The following is a 12726-nucleotide window of genomic DNA, read 5'->3' on the forward strand; positions in this document are numbered from 1 at the left end:
GCACAGCAGCAGCCACCTTCAGTCTGCTGCTGGACAGCCAGCAGCAGCAGCAGCAGGAGAGGTATGTAATCAGGAGCCCTCCTGCTAAGGGTAGACAGCTGCTCGTTCCACCCCACCCCCCGCCTTAATTGGTTCTCCTCCCTTCCAACGGTGTTGAGGCGGGTGGGAACAGCAGGGGGTGAAGGTGCTGTGTTTAAAGAGGTGGAGTTATGCAGATCTAAAACGCGTGGATTGCAGCAGCAGCAAGCCGAAAAGTGCAGGCATGTAAGGGATCTAGAGGTTGACAACATGTCTTCTTAACGGGAGTCCAGGAGCTCATCTCCACAAATGGACTTTTCAGGATCCTTGGGTGGCTCCGTAGTTTGAAACCAATTCTGGTTATCGCTTCTCGGCCTTTTGGCTAAGATCAAGTGTAGTATCTGTTCTTATCAGTTTAATATCTGATACGTCCCCTATCTGGGGACCATATATTAAATGGATTTTTAGAACAGGGAGATGGAAAAAGAGCTTGCTCTGTCCACTCCACGCATTGACCTGGTATTGCAGTATCTCCAGGACCGGTGCACCCCTTCTTTAATGCAGTTTCTAAAATCAGAAAGAATTGAATTCAATGTTTTTTGTTCATTTTGCTTGTTTGTCGGATTTGGGGATGGACTCTTTGGCTTTGCTTTTCTTCTCCTCATTGGATTTTTCATGTTCAAAGTTGCAGAAGCCAGATTACAAGCTCATTTTGGTTCAACTTCAGCAACTGTGCATTGCATTGCCATGTAATGTGATGCAATGCTATTGACGCGCCCCCTGGGACATATTCCTTTTTGAGGGGAATACCCGGCACCGGTCAGATGGGGGGTTGTAGTCTCCGAGCGGCTGTGACCCGGCCCGTGCCCAGGGCGTCAAACTCAGTGTTATGTGGCAGTCCTACAGATGTTATTAAGAGTTCTTTTGTGTCGACTACGCCACCCGTTGTGATGCGGTCACTGTGGCCGCCGCTGCATCAGGGTCCGCTGAGGCTGATGGTGGGTGCGCAGCTTGGTGGGATAACCCCCAACGGGAGGGGTATAGCCTCAGAGGGGACAGGTGCAGAGGATGGGGGTTGTGGTGGTGCAGTGCAGACGGCAATGAAGACAGAGTCGGGTTGTGCAGTTAAGGGTGTTTACTTACTGCAGATGTTGTACTGGTCACTCCAGCTTCGAGTGACCACCCGAGCCGTGCTGCGTCCACCAGGTCCTGGATCCAGCCAACCCCCAAACAAGTCCGGAGCGTGGCCCTGAGCTCTCCTTCTGTCCCGTTCTCTGGCCGTCCCCACCAGTGATCCACCTAGGTCCAGCTCCCTCGGGCCTTCTGTTGGGACACCCTTGGCCCTGGGTTCCCTGACCCTTCATGTGGTGTGCCTTCGGGGTGGATGTGGTGGGTGACCGTGGCAAACGCTGCCCACGGTCTCCGGTCTCTGGCTGGGGAATGTTTTTACCCCCACCAGCTTGGGTTCCGGTACCCTGATGCCGACTCCTCACCCGGTGCTTTAATTTGGGTTCTTGGGTCCTCTCTGCTGTTTCCCCCTCTGGGTCTTTCTCTCTCTTCTCCTCTCTCACTCTGGGTCCTTCTTCTCCTCTGCTCCTGACTTGTTCTCTGCATCTGACCCTGTTCTTAGTTGGTGCCCACCTTATATACACCCTCTATGTGTGAGCTCAGGTGACCAGCACCCAATGAGCTCCTATCTCTACCCAGACTGCACCCCCTATCTGCCCCTACACTACATGGGATGTTCCACCCCCCTCCCACTCCAGCCAGGAACAGACTCGGTCGTACCTGCACATTTCTAAGTGGGAGTACCGTCGGTCTGCTCCTCGGAAATGGGATGTGTGTAGTGCATGCAGCCTACCGAGCTCAGATCCACACTCCATCCTTGCCCGGGAGTGGAATATCACACCTCTGGGTTGAGGTGCAATACCCCTGTAGCAGCCGAATCCTCAGGGTGCTACACTATCTTTCTAGCTCTCCCTTTTTACTTCCTTTTGGATAAACAGACATATTAGGCAAGCATTTTGGAGCTTTCACCTAAATAACTACAGGTGGTGAGATAAGCTGCACAATATAATTGACCTTTCAGTATATTGTTGCACACACACCATCTATTTAGCAAATGCCCTTGTTATCAACAGCAGCCTTTTAAACTCACCTGAGCTAACAGGTATGTGCGCTGGTTACTCTGCTGCGCTTAAAATTTCTTTTTTGGTTTGCTACAATGCCTTTTCTGAAACGTTGTCTCCTTCTGCTGGAACACTGACTTCTTTCATTTAATGCCTGCAGACTATAAAAGAGAACCCAACCCAAAAAGTTTGGTTGATTAGTCTGTGGCATTCTGTTAAACTGTTGCTTATGGCGGTCTCTGTGAGCTTCTCAGCGACATTCAGCCAGCCAGGTATCCTGCCTGCAGTAGATGGAATGTGGCAATGGAACGCTGGCTGCGCGTGTCATAATAGGCTCTGAGCCTTTATATACCTGTGCACAGCAGCAGCCACCTTCAGTCTGCTGCTGGACAGCCAGCAGCAGCAGCAGCAGGAGAGGTATGTAATCAGGAGCCCTCCTGCTAAGGGTAGACAGCTGCTCGTTCCACCCCACCCCCCGCCTTAATTGGTTCTCCTCCCTTCCAACGGTGTTGAGGCGGGTGGGAACAGCAGGGGGTGAAGGTGCTGTGTTTAAAGAGGTGGAGTTATGCAGATCTAAAACGCGTGGATTGCAGCAGCAGCAAGCCGAAAAGTGCAGGCATGTAAGGGATCTAGAGGTTGACAACATGTCTTCTTAACGGGAGTCCAGGAGCTCATCTCCACAAATGGACTTTTCAGGATCCTTGGGTGGCTCCGTAGTTTGAAACCAATTCTGGTTATCGCTTCTCGGCCTTTTGGCTAAGATCAAGTGTAGTATCTGTTCTTATCAGTTTAATATCTGATACGTCCCCTATCTGGGGACCATATGTTAAATGGATTTTTAGAACAGGGAGATGGAAAAAGAGCTTGCTCTGTCCACTCCACGCATTGACCTGGTATTGCAGTATCTCCAGGACCGGTGCACCCCTTCTTTAATGCAGTTTCTAAAATCAGAAAGAATTGAATTCAATGTTTTTTGTTCATTTTGCTTGTTTGTCGGATTTGGGGATGGACTCTTTGGCTTTGCTTTTCTTCTCCTCATTGGATTTTTCATGTTCAAAGTTGCAGAAGCCAGATTACAAGCTCATTTTGGTTCAACTTCAGCAACTGTGCATTGCATTGCCATGTAATGTGATGCAATGCTATCTTTCTAGCTCTCCCTTTTTACTTCCTTTTGGATAAACAGACATATTAGGCAAGCATTTTGGAGCTTTCACCTAAATAACTACAGGTGGTGAGATAAGCTGCACAATATAATTGACCTTTCAGTATATTGTTGCACACACACCATCTATTTAGCAAATGCCCTTGTTATCAACAGCAGCCTTTTAAACTCACCTGAGCTAACAGGTATGTGCGCTGGTTACTCTGCTGCGCTTAAAATTTCTTTTTTGGTTTGCTACAATGCCTTTTCTGAAACGTTGTCTCCTTCTGCTGGAACACTGACTTCTTTCATTTAATGCCTGCAGACTATAAAAGAGAACCCAACCCAAAAAGTTTGGTTGATTAGTCTGTGGCATTCTGTTAAACTGTTGCTTATGGCGGTCTCTGTGAGCTTCTCAGCGACATTCAGCCAGCCAGGTATCCTGCCTGCAGTAGATGGAATGTGGCAATGGAACGCTGGCTGCGCGTGTCATAATAGGCTCTGAGCCTTTATATACCTGTGCACAGCAGCAGCCACCTTCAGTCTGCTGCTGGACAGCCAGCAGCAGCAGCAGCAGGAGAGGTATGTAATCAGGAGCCCTCCTGCTAAGGGTAGACAGCTGCTCGTTCCACCCCACCCCCCGCCTTAATTGGTTCTCCTCCCTTCCAACGGTGTTGAGGTGGGTGGGAACAGCAGGGGGTGAAGGTGCTGTGTTTAAAGAGGTGGAGTTATGCAGATCTAAAACGCGTGGATTGCAGCAGCAGCAAGCCGAAAAGTGCAGGCATGTAAGGGATCTAGAGGTTGACAACATGTCTTCTTAACGGGAGTCCAGGAGCTCATCTCCACAAATGGACTTTTCAGGATCCTTGGGTGGCTCCGTAGTTTGAAACCAATTCTGGTTATCGCTTCTCGGCCTTTTGGCTAAGATCAAGTGTAGTATCTTTTGAAAAGGCAGTTTTGTCCTTGGGCTGCCCTAGTAAATTGATGCATATTACACACTGGTTTGGTGCACTTGTTAGTACGCCAGGTGGCTCATAGAGTTATCTGATGGAAAACATGGCCCTCCAGGATCGAAGTCACTAGGCTGGGTAAGTGTGAGGGCTTTGGAGCAATGTGCCCCAGGAGTAGGCGCCCTGGTGGGAGTCCAAGCTTACTGGGACTGGGAACCCCAGAAAGACTTGGCTTCGTAGCACGCCGCACCTTTGCCATTCATACTTTCTGAGCAACCCCCCCTATTCCTGGCCTCCGGGCTAGGAAGGGGAATTTTTATAAACCCGGTCGGAGGTCCGGTCAGCTTTGGGCTGAGAAACCAACACAGGCTCCAGCTCCACTAGGGTGGCAGCCTAGATGGAAGCTGGGAGCACGAAAACGGCTCTTCTCCGGCTTCGGCTAGGGAGAGCATCGGAGATCCCTGACCTTCGCTGTGGCCTTCTGGCTCGGAGGGATGGGGATGGTTTATTGGGAACCCTCTCCTCCGGGAAGGGTCCACATGAATCCTCACCTCGTGCGCTGTTTTGGTGTGACTTCGGTCACATTTTTCAGTGCCTTGGATGCAGCTTCAATCAAAAAATCTGTTCTTATCAGTTTAATATCTGATACGTCCCCTATCTGGGGACCATATATTAAATGGATTTTTAGAACAGGGAGATGGAAAAAGAGCTTGCTCTGTCCACTCCACGCATTGACCTGGTATTGCAGTATCTCCAGGACCGGTGCACCCCTTCTTTAATGCAGTTTCTAAAATCAGAAAGAATTGAATTCAATGTTTTTTGTTCATTTTGCTTGTTTGTCGGATTTGGGGATGGACTCTTTGGCTTTGCTTTTCTTCTCCTCATTGGATTTTTCATGTTCAAAGTTGCAGAAGCCAGATTACAAGCTCATTTTGGTTCAACTTCAGCAACTGTGCATTGCATTGCCATGTAATGTGATGCAATGCTATCTTTCTAGCTCTCCCTTTTTACTTCCTTTTGGATAAACAGACATATTAGGCAAGCATTTTGGAGCTTTCACCTAAATAACTACAGGTGGTGAGATAAGCTGCACAATATAATTGACCTTTCAGTATATTGTTGCACACACACCATCTATTTAGCAAATGCCCTTGCTATCAACAGCAGCCTTTTAAACTCACCTGAGCTAACAGGTATGTGCGCTGGTTACTCTGCTGCGCTTAAAATTTCTTTTTTGGTTTGCTACAATGCCTTTTCTGAAACGTTGTCTCCTTCTGCTGGAACACTGACTTCTTTCATTTAATGCCTGCAGACTATAAAAGAGAACCCAACCCAAAAAGTTTGGTTGATTAGTCTGTGGCATTCTGTTAAACTGTTGCTTATGGCGGTCTCTGTGAGCTTCTCAGCGACATTCAGCCAGCCAGGTATCCTGCCTGCAGTAGATGGAATGTGGCAATGGAACGCTGGCTGCGCGTGTCATAATAGGCTCTGAGCCTTTATATACCTGTGCACAGCAGCAGCCACCTTCAGTCTGCTGCTGGACAGCCAGCAGCAGCAGCAGCAGGAGAGGTATGTAATCAGGAGCCCTCCTGCTAAGGGTAGACAGCTGCTCGTTCCACCCCACCCCCCGCCTTAATTGGTTCTCCTCCCTTCCAACGGTGTTGAGGCGGGTGGGAACAGCAGGGGGTGAAGGTGCTGTGTTTAAAGAGGTGGAGTTATGCAGATCTAAAACGCGTGGATTGCAGCAGCAGCAAGCCGAAAAGTGCAGGCATGTAAGGGATCTAGAGGTTGACAACATGTCTTCTTAACGGGAGTCCAGGAGCTCATCTCCACAAATGGACTTTTCAGGATCCTTGGGTGGCTCCGTAGTTTGAAACCAATTCTGGTTATCGCTTCTCGGCCTTTTGGCTAAGATCAAGTGTAGTATCTGTTCTTATCAGTTTAATATCTGATACGTCCCCTATCTGGGGACCATATATTAAATGGATTTTTAGAACAGGGAGATGGAAAAAGAGCTTGCTCTGTCCACTCCACGCATTGACCTGGTATTGCAGTATCTCCAGGACCGGTGCACCCCTTCTTTAATGCAGTTTCTAAAATCAGAAAGAATTGAATTCAATGTTTTTTGTTCATTTTGCTTGTTTGTCGGATTTGGGGATGGACTCTTTGGCTTTGCTTTTCTTCTCCTCATTGGATTTTTCATGTTCAAAGTTGCAGAAGCCAGATTACAAGCTCATTTTGGTTCAACTTCAGCAACTGTGCATTGCATTGCCATGTAATGTGATGCAATGCTATCTTTCTAGCTCTCCCTTTTTACTTCCTTTTGGATAAACAGACATATTAGGCAAGCATTTTGGAGCTTTCACCTAAATAACTACAGGTGGTGAGATAAGCTGCACAATATAATTGACCTTTCAGTATATTGTTGCACACACACCATCTATTTAGCAAATGCCCTTGTTATCAACAGCAGCCTTTTAAACTCACCTGAGCTAACAGGTATGTGCGCTGGTTACTCTGCTGCGCTTAAAATTTCTTTTTTGGTTTGCTACAATGCCTTTTCTGAAACGTTGTCTCCTTCTGCTGGAACACTGACTTCTTTCATTTAATGCCTGCAGACTATAAAAGAGAACCCAACCCAAAAAGTTTGGTTGATTAGTCTGTGGCATTCTGTTAAACTGTTGCTTATGGCGGTCTCTGTGAGCTTCTCAGCGACATTCAGCCAGCCAGGTATCCTGCCTGCAGTAGATGGAATGTGGCAATGGAACGCTGGCTGCGCGTGTCATAATAGGCTCTGAGCCTTTATATACCTGTGCACAGCAGCAGCCACCTTCAGTCTGCTGCTGGACAGCCAGCAGCAGCAGCAGCAGGAGAGGTATGTAATCATGAGCCCTCCTGCTAAGGGTAGACAGCTGCTCGTTCCACCCCACCCCCCGCCTTAATTGGTTCTCCTCCCTTCCAACGGTGTTGAGGCGGGTGGGAACAGCAGGGGGTGAAGGTGCTGTGTTTAAAGAGGTGGAGTTATGCAGATCTAAAACGCGTGGATTGCAGCAGCAGCAAGCCGAAAAGTGCAGGCATGTAAGGGATCTAGAGGTTGACAACATGTCTTCTTAACGGGAGTCCAGGAGCTCATCTCCACAAATGGACTTTTCAGGATCCTTGGGTGGCTCCGTAGTTTGAAACCAATTCTGGTTATCGCTTCTCGGCCTTTTGGCTAAGATCAAGTGCAGTGATTTAGCGATTGCTGCCTTGGTTTTGGTTGGAGGTGTCTAGGGTACCTGGCTCGTCGGCCTTGTGGGATCGTCCTTACCTAATTGTGGGGACTTCACCCCCTTGCTGCTATAGGCGTGTCGGCTTAGTCCCCAGACAACGGGAAGTGATCATACTCGCTCCTTCTGTGTGTTGGAGTGGAGATTACGCTCATTCTGTTGGAGAATCATGGCAACAGAGGCGGAGTTGTGGCCGAAGTTGGAGGTTCCAGAACATGCACGTGTGGAGACCGCTTTCCGGATTTTTGTCCGGAGAGACTGTCAGAAGGTTAAGGACTTTCGGTTTATTATGAAGGAGATCATCTTGGGTGTCGCAAAGGTGAATAAAGAAGACATCGTGGCAGTTATGGATTATCCCCAAAAGGGTGTCTATGACGTGTTTTTTGAGTCTAGGAAGATTTTGGAGAACTATATGGATTCTTTTGATGAATTGAGACATGAGAAGTTTGTTGGAATTCGGTTTCAACGTCACGTATTTAGTAGTGAAAAGATGGTGACAGTGAAAATGTTTTCACCACTGGTTCCAGAAGAGGACATTGTCACGTTTTTGAGTGGTTTTGCCAAGTCTGTAGTATCAAAAGGTAAAGTAATGAATGAATTCGGAGTATGGACGGGAAAGTGGAAATTTTTTGTGGAATTTAACATGAACAAGGATAGGAGTTTTTCCTACCCGCCTCAAAGGTTTAAGCTTGGTAAAGTAAGTGGGAATTTATTCTTTAATGGGATGGATTCCTTTTGTTCAATTTGTGAGGTATATGGTCATAAACGTGAAGACTGTACTGCAGAAAAGTGTTGGAAGTGTAAAGCGGAAGGACATGTTTCTAAATCATGTCCAGTAGAAAGGAATAAGTGTAACCTGTGTATGGAAATTGGGCATAGGTTTAAGGAATGCCCAAAGAGAAAGAGTAATAAGGAGAAGATGGAAAGTGCAAAGGCGGAAAAGAAAGAAAAAAAGAAGACGGTAGAGGTTCAGAGGCAAACAGAAGAGGAGGAAGCTGATAAAGAAATGGACAAAGTTAAAAAAGGAATTGCGGAAATGAAGGGAAGTGGTGTGTGTTTTGAAGCTTTTTTTCCAAAGGTAATCGCAAGTGTGAAGGCAAATAAAGAGAGGTTTTTTGAAACCTATAAGGTGGGAAGGACATGGATAGATTATGTGAATACAAACTTTGAATCTTTCTCGCAAGAGAAAGGACTGTTGGAGTATCTAACATATTATGCGTTGAAGGGAGGAATGCAGTAATGTGTTTTGTTTCCTTCCTCTATATATTATGTGTCTGAGAGGAAATACTGGTTGTTGTTTTGTTTTTTTTGTATATGCATTAAATAATGTTTTTTTGTTTTAAAATGACACGATGATGGATTTGGTCCATCACCGTTTTCAGAAGTATGGAATCGAGATGGTACTTGTAATCTGAGTGTTAAGAAAAAAAAAAAAAAAAAAATCTGTTCTTATCAGTTTAATATCTGATACGTCCCCTATCTGGGGACCATATATTAAATGGATTTTTAGAACAGGGAGATGGAAAAAGAGCTTGCTCTGTCCACTCCACGCATTGACCTGGTATTGCAGTATCTCCAGGACCGGTGCACCCCTTCTTTAATGCAGTTTCTAAAATCAGAAAGAATTGAATTCAATGTTTTTTGTTCATTTTGCTTGTTTGTCGGATTTGGGGATGGACTCTTTGGCTTTGCTTTTCTTCTCCTCATTGGATTTTTCATGTTCAAAGTTGCAGAAGCCAGATTACAAGCTCATTTTGGTTCAACTTCAGCAACTGTGCATTGCATTGCCATGTAATGTGATGCAATGCTATCTTTCTAGCTCTCCCTTTTTACTTCCTTTTGGATAAACAGACATATTAGGCAAGCATTTTGGAGCTTTCACCTAAATAACTACAGGTGGTGAGATAAACTGCACAATATAATTGACCTTTCAGTATATTGTTGCACACACACCATCTATTTAGCAAATGCCCTTGTTATCAACAGCAGCCTTTTAAACTCACCTGAGCTAACAGGTATGTGCGCTGGTTACTCTGCTGCGCTTAAAATTTCTTTTTTGGTTTGCTACAATGCCTTTTCTGAAACGTTGTCTCCTTCTGCTGGAACACTGACTTCTTTCATTTAATGCCTGCAGACTATAAAAGAGAACCCAACCCAAAAAGTTTGGTTGATTAGTCTGTGGCATTCTGTTAAACTGTTGCTTATGGCGGTCTCTGTGAGCTTCTCAGCGACATTCAGCCAGCCAGGTATCCTGCCTGCAGTAGATGGAATGTGGCAATGGAACGCTGGCTGCGCGTGTCATAATAGGCTCTGAGCCTTTATATACCTGTGCACAGCAGCAGCCACCTTCAGTCTGCTGCTGGACAGCCAGCAGCAGCAGCAGCAGGAGAGGTATGTAATCAGGAGCCCTCCTGCTAAGGGTAGACAGCTGCTCGTTCCACCCCACCCCCCGCCTTAATTGGTTCTCCTCCCTTCCAACGGTGTTGAGGCGGGTGGGAACAGCAGGGGGTGAAGGTGCTGTGTTTAAAGAGGTGGAGTTATGCAGATCTAAAACGCGTGGATTGCAGCAGCAGCAAGCCGAAAAGTGCAGGCATGTAAGGGATCTAGAGGTTGACAACATGTCTTCTTAACGGGAGTCCAGGAGCTCATCTCCACAAATGGACTTTTCAGGATCCTTGGGTGGCTCCGTAGTTTGAAACCAATTCTGGTTATCGCTTCTCGGCCTTTTGGCTAAGATCAAGTGTAGTATCTGTTCTTATCAGTTTAATATCTGATACGTCCCCTATCTGGGGACCATATATTAAATGGATTTTTAGAACAGGGAGATGGAAAAAGAGCTTGCTCTGTCCACTCCACGCATTGACCTGGTATTGCAGTATCTCCAGGACCGGTGCACCCCTTCTTTAATGCAGTTTCTAAAATCAGAAAGAATTGAATTCAATGTTTTTTGTTCATTTTGCTTGTTTGTCGGATTTGGGGATGGACTCTTTGGCTTTGCTTTTCTTCTCCTCATTGGATTTTTCATGTTCAAAGTTGCAGAAGCCAGATTACAAGCTCATTTTGGTTCAACTTCAGCAACTGTGCATTGCATTGCCATGTAATGTGATGCAATGCTATCTTTCTAGCTCTCCCTTTTTACTTCCTTTTGGATAAACAGACATATTAGGCAAGCATTTTGGAGCTTTCACCTAAATAACTACAGGTGGTGAGATAAGCTGCACAATATAATTGACCTTTCAGTATATTGTTGCACACACACCATCTATTTAGCAAATGCCCTTGTTATCAACAGCAGCCTTTTAAACTCACCTGAGCTAACAGGTATGTGCGCTGGTTACTCTGCTGCGCTTAAAATTTCTTTTTTGGTTTGCTACAATGCCTTTTCTGAAACGTTGTCTCCTTCTGCTGGAACACTGACTTCTTTCATTTAATGCCTGCAGACTATAAAAGAGAACCCAACCCAAAAAGTTTGGTTGATTAGTCTGTGGCATTCTATTAAACTGTTGCTTATGGCGGTCTCTGTGAGCTTCTCAGCGACATTCAGCCAGCCAGGTATCCTGCCTGCAGTAGATGGAATGTGGCAATGGAACGCTGGCTGCGCGTGTCATAATAGGCTCTGAGCCTTTATATACCTGTGCACAGCAGCAGCCACCTTCCGTCTGCTGCTGGACAGCCAGCAGCAGCAGCAGCAGGAGAGGTATGTAATCAGGAGCCCTCCTGCTAAGGGTAGACAGCTGCTCGTTCCACCCCACCCCCCGCCTTAATTGGTTCTCCTCCCTTCCAACGGTGTTGAGGCGGGTGGGAACAGCAGGGGGTGAAGGTGCTGTGTTTAAAGAGGTGGAGTTATGCAGATCTAAAACGCGTGGATTGCAGCAGCAGCAAGCCGAAAAGTGCAGGCATGTAAGGGATCTAGAGGTTGACAACATGTCTTCTTAACGGGAGTCCAGGAGCTCATCTCCACAAATGGACTTTTCAGGATCCTTGGGTGGCTCCGTAGTTTGAAACCAATTCTGGTTATCGCTTCTCGGCCTTTTGGCTAAGATCAAGTGTAGTATCTGTTCTTATCAGTTTAACATCTGATACGTCCCCTATCTGGGGACCATATATTAAATGGATTTTTAGAACAGGGAGATGGAAAAAGAGCTTGCTCTGTCCACTCCACGCATTGACCTGGTATTGCAGTATCTCCAGGACCGGTGCACCCCTTCTATAATGCAGTTTCTAAAATCAGAAAGAATTGAATTCAATGTTTTTTGTTCATTTTGCTTGTTTGTCGGATTTGGGGATGGACTCTTTGGCTTTGCTTTTCTTCTCCTCATTGGATTTTTCATGTTCAAAGTTGCAGAAGCCAGATTACAAGCTCATTTTGGTTCAACTTCAGCAACTGTGCATTGCATTGCCATGTAATGTGATGCAATGCTATCTTTCTAGCTCTCCCTTTTTACTTCCTTTTGGATAAACAGACATATTAGGCAAGCATTTTGGAGCTTTCACCTAAATAACTACAGGTGGTGAGATAAGCTGCACAATATAATTGACCTTTCAGTATATTGTTGCACACACACCATCTATTTAGCAAATGCCCTTGTTATCAACAGCAGCCTTTTAAACTCACCTGAGCTAACAGGTATGTGCGCTGGTTACTCTGCTGCGCTTAAAATTTCTTTTTTGGTTTGCTACAATGCCTTTTCTGAAACGTTGTCTCCTTCTGCTGGAACACTGACTTCTTTCATTTAATGCCTGCAGACTATAAAAGAGAACCCAACCCAAAAAGTTTGGTTGATTAGTCTGTGGCATTCTGTTAAACTGTTGCTTATGGCGGTCTCTGTGAGCTTCTCAGCGACATTCAGCCAGCCAGGTATCCTGCCTGCAGTAGATGGAATGTGGCAATGGAACGCTGGCTGCGCGTGTCATAATAGGCTCTGAGCCTTTATATACCTGTGCACAGCAGCAGCCACCTTCAGTCTGCTGCTGGACAGCCAGCAGCAGCAGCAGCAGGAGAGGTATGTAATCAGGAGCCCTCCTGCTAAGGGTAGACAGCTGCTCGTTCCACCCCACCCCCCGCCTTAATTGGTTCTCCTCCCTTCCAACGGTGTTGAGGCGGGTGGGAACAGCAGGGGGTGAAGGTGCTGTGTTTAAAGAGGTAGAGTTATGCAGATCTAAAACGCGTGGATTGCAGCAGCAGCAAGCCGAAAAGTGCAGGCATGTAAGGGATCTAG

The 12726-nt window shown here is 46.4% G+C and overlaps 7 non-coding genes and 1 pseudogene across 7 annotated transcripts; all 8 read left to right on the forward strand.

Moving 5' to 3' along the window:
- Positions 1–380: 380 nt before the first annotated feature.
- Positions 381–571, forward strand: LOC141206666 (U2 spliceosomal RNA). Its single transcript, XR_012277213.1, has one exon. It is a non-coding gene; the product is annotated as a U2 spliceosomal RNA (small nuclear RNA).
- Positions 572–2883: 2312 nt separating this feature from the next.
- On the forward strand, positions 2884–3074 carry LOC141206006 (U2 spliceosomal RNA). The gene has a single exon (XR_012276675.1). It is a non-coding gene; the product is annotated as a U2 spliceosomal RNA (small nuclear RNA).
- Positions 3075–4189: 1115 nt separating this feature from the next.
- LOC141206389 (U2 spliceosomal RNA) lies at positions 4190–4305 on the forward strand (annotated as a pseudogene).
- Positions 4306–4829: 524 nt separating this feature from the next.
- On the forward strand, positions 4830–5011 carry LOC141206194 (U2 spliceosomal RNA). Its single transcript, XR_012276860.1, has one exon. It is a non-coding gene; the product is annotated as a U2 spliceosomal RNA (small nuclear RNA).
- A 1115-nt stretch (positions 5012–6126) lies between these two features.
- Positions 6127–6317, forward strand: LOC141206667 (U2 spliceosomal RNA). Its single transcript, XR_012277214.1, has one exon. It is a non-coding gene; the product is annotated as a U2 spliceosomal RNA (small nuclear RNA).
- A 2599-nt stretch (positions 6318–8916) lies between these two features.
- LOC141206351 (U2 spliceosomal RNA) lies at positions 8917–9102 on the forward strand. The gene has a single exon (XR_012276980.1). It is a non-coding gene; the product is annotated as a U2 spliceosomal RNA (small nuclear RNA).
- Positions 9103–10217: 1115 nt separating this feature from the next.
- Positions 10218–10408, forward strand: LOC141206668 (U2 spliceosomal RNA). The gene has a single exon (XR_012277215.1). It is a non-coding gene; the product is annotated as a U2 spliceosomal RNA (small nuclear RNA).
- A 1115-nt stretch (positions 10409–11523) lies between these two features.
- Positions 11524–11714, forward strand: LOC141205963 (U2 spliceosomal RNA). The gene has a single exon (XR_012276633.1). It is a non-coding gene; the product is annotated as a U2 spliceosomal RNA (small nuclear RNA).
- Positions 11715–12726: the final 1012 nt, after the last annotated feature.

Source organism: Phyllobates terribilis, unplaced genomic scaffold (assembly GCF_046119375.1).
Source record: "Phyllobates terribilis strain yellow unplaced genomic scaffold, ASM4611937v1 Scaffold_142__1_contigs__length_4687701, whole genome shotgun sequence".
NCBI classification, from domain to species: Eukaryota; Metazoa; Chordata; class Amphibia; order Anura; family Dendrobatidae; genus Phyllobates; species Phyllobates terribilis.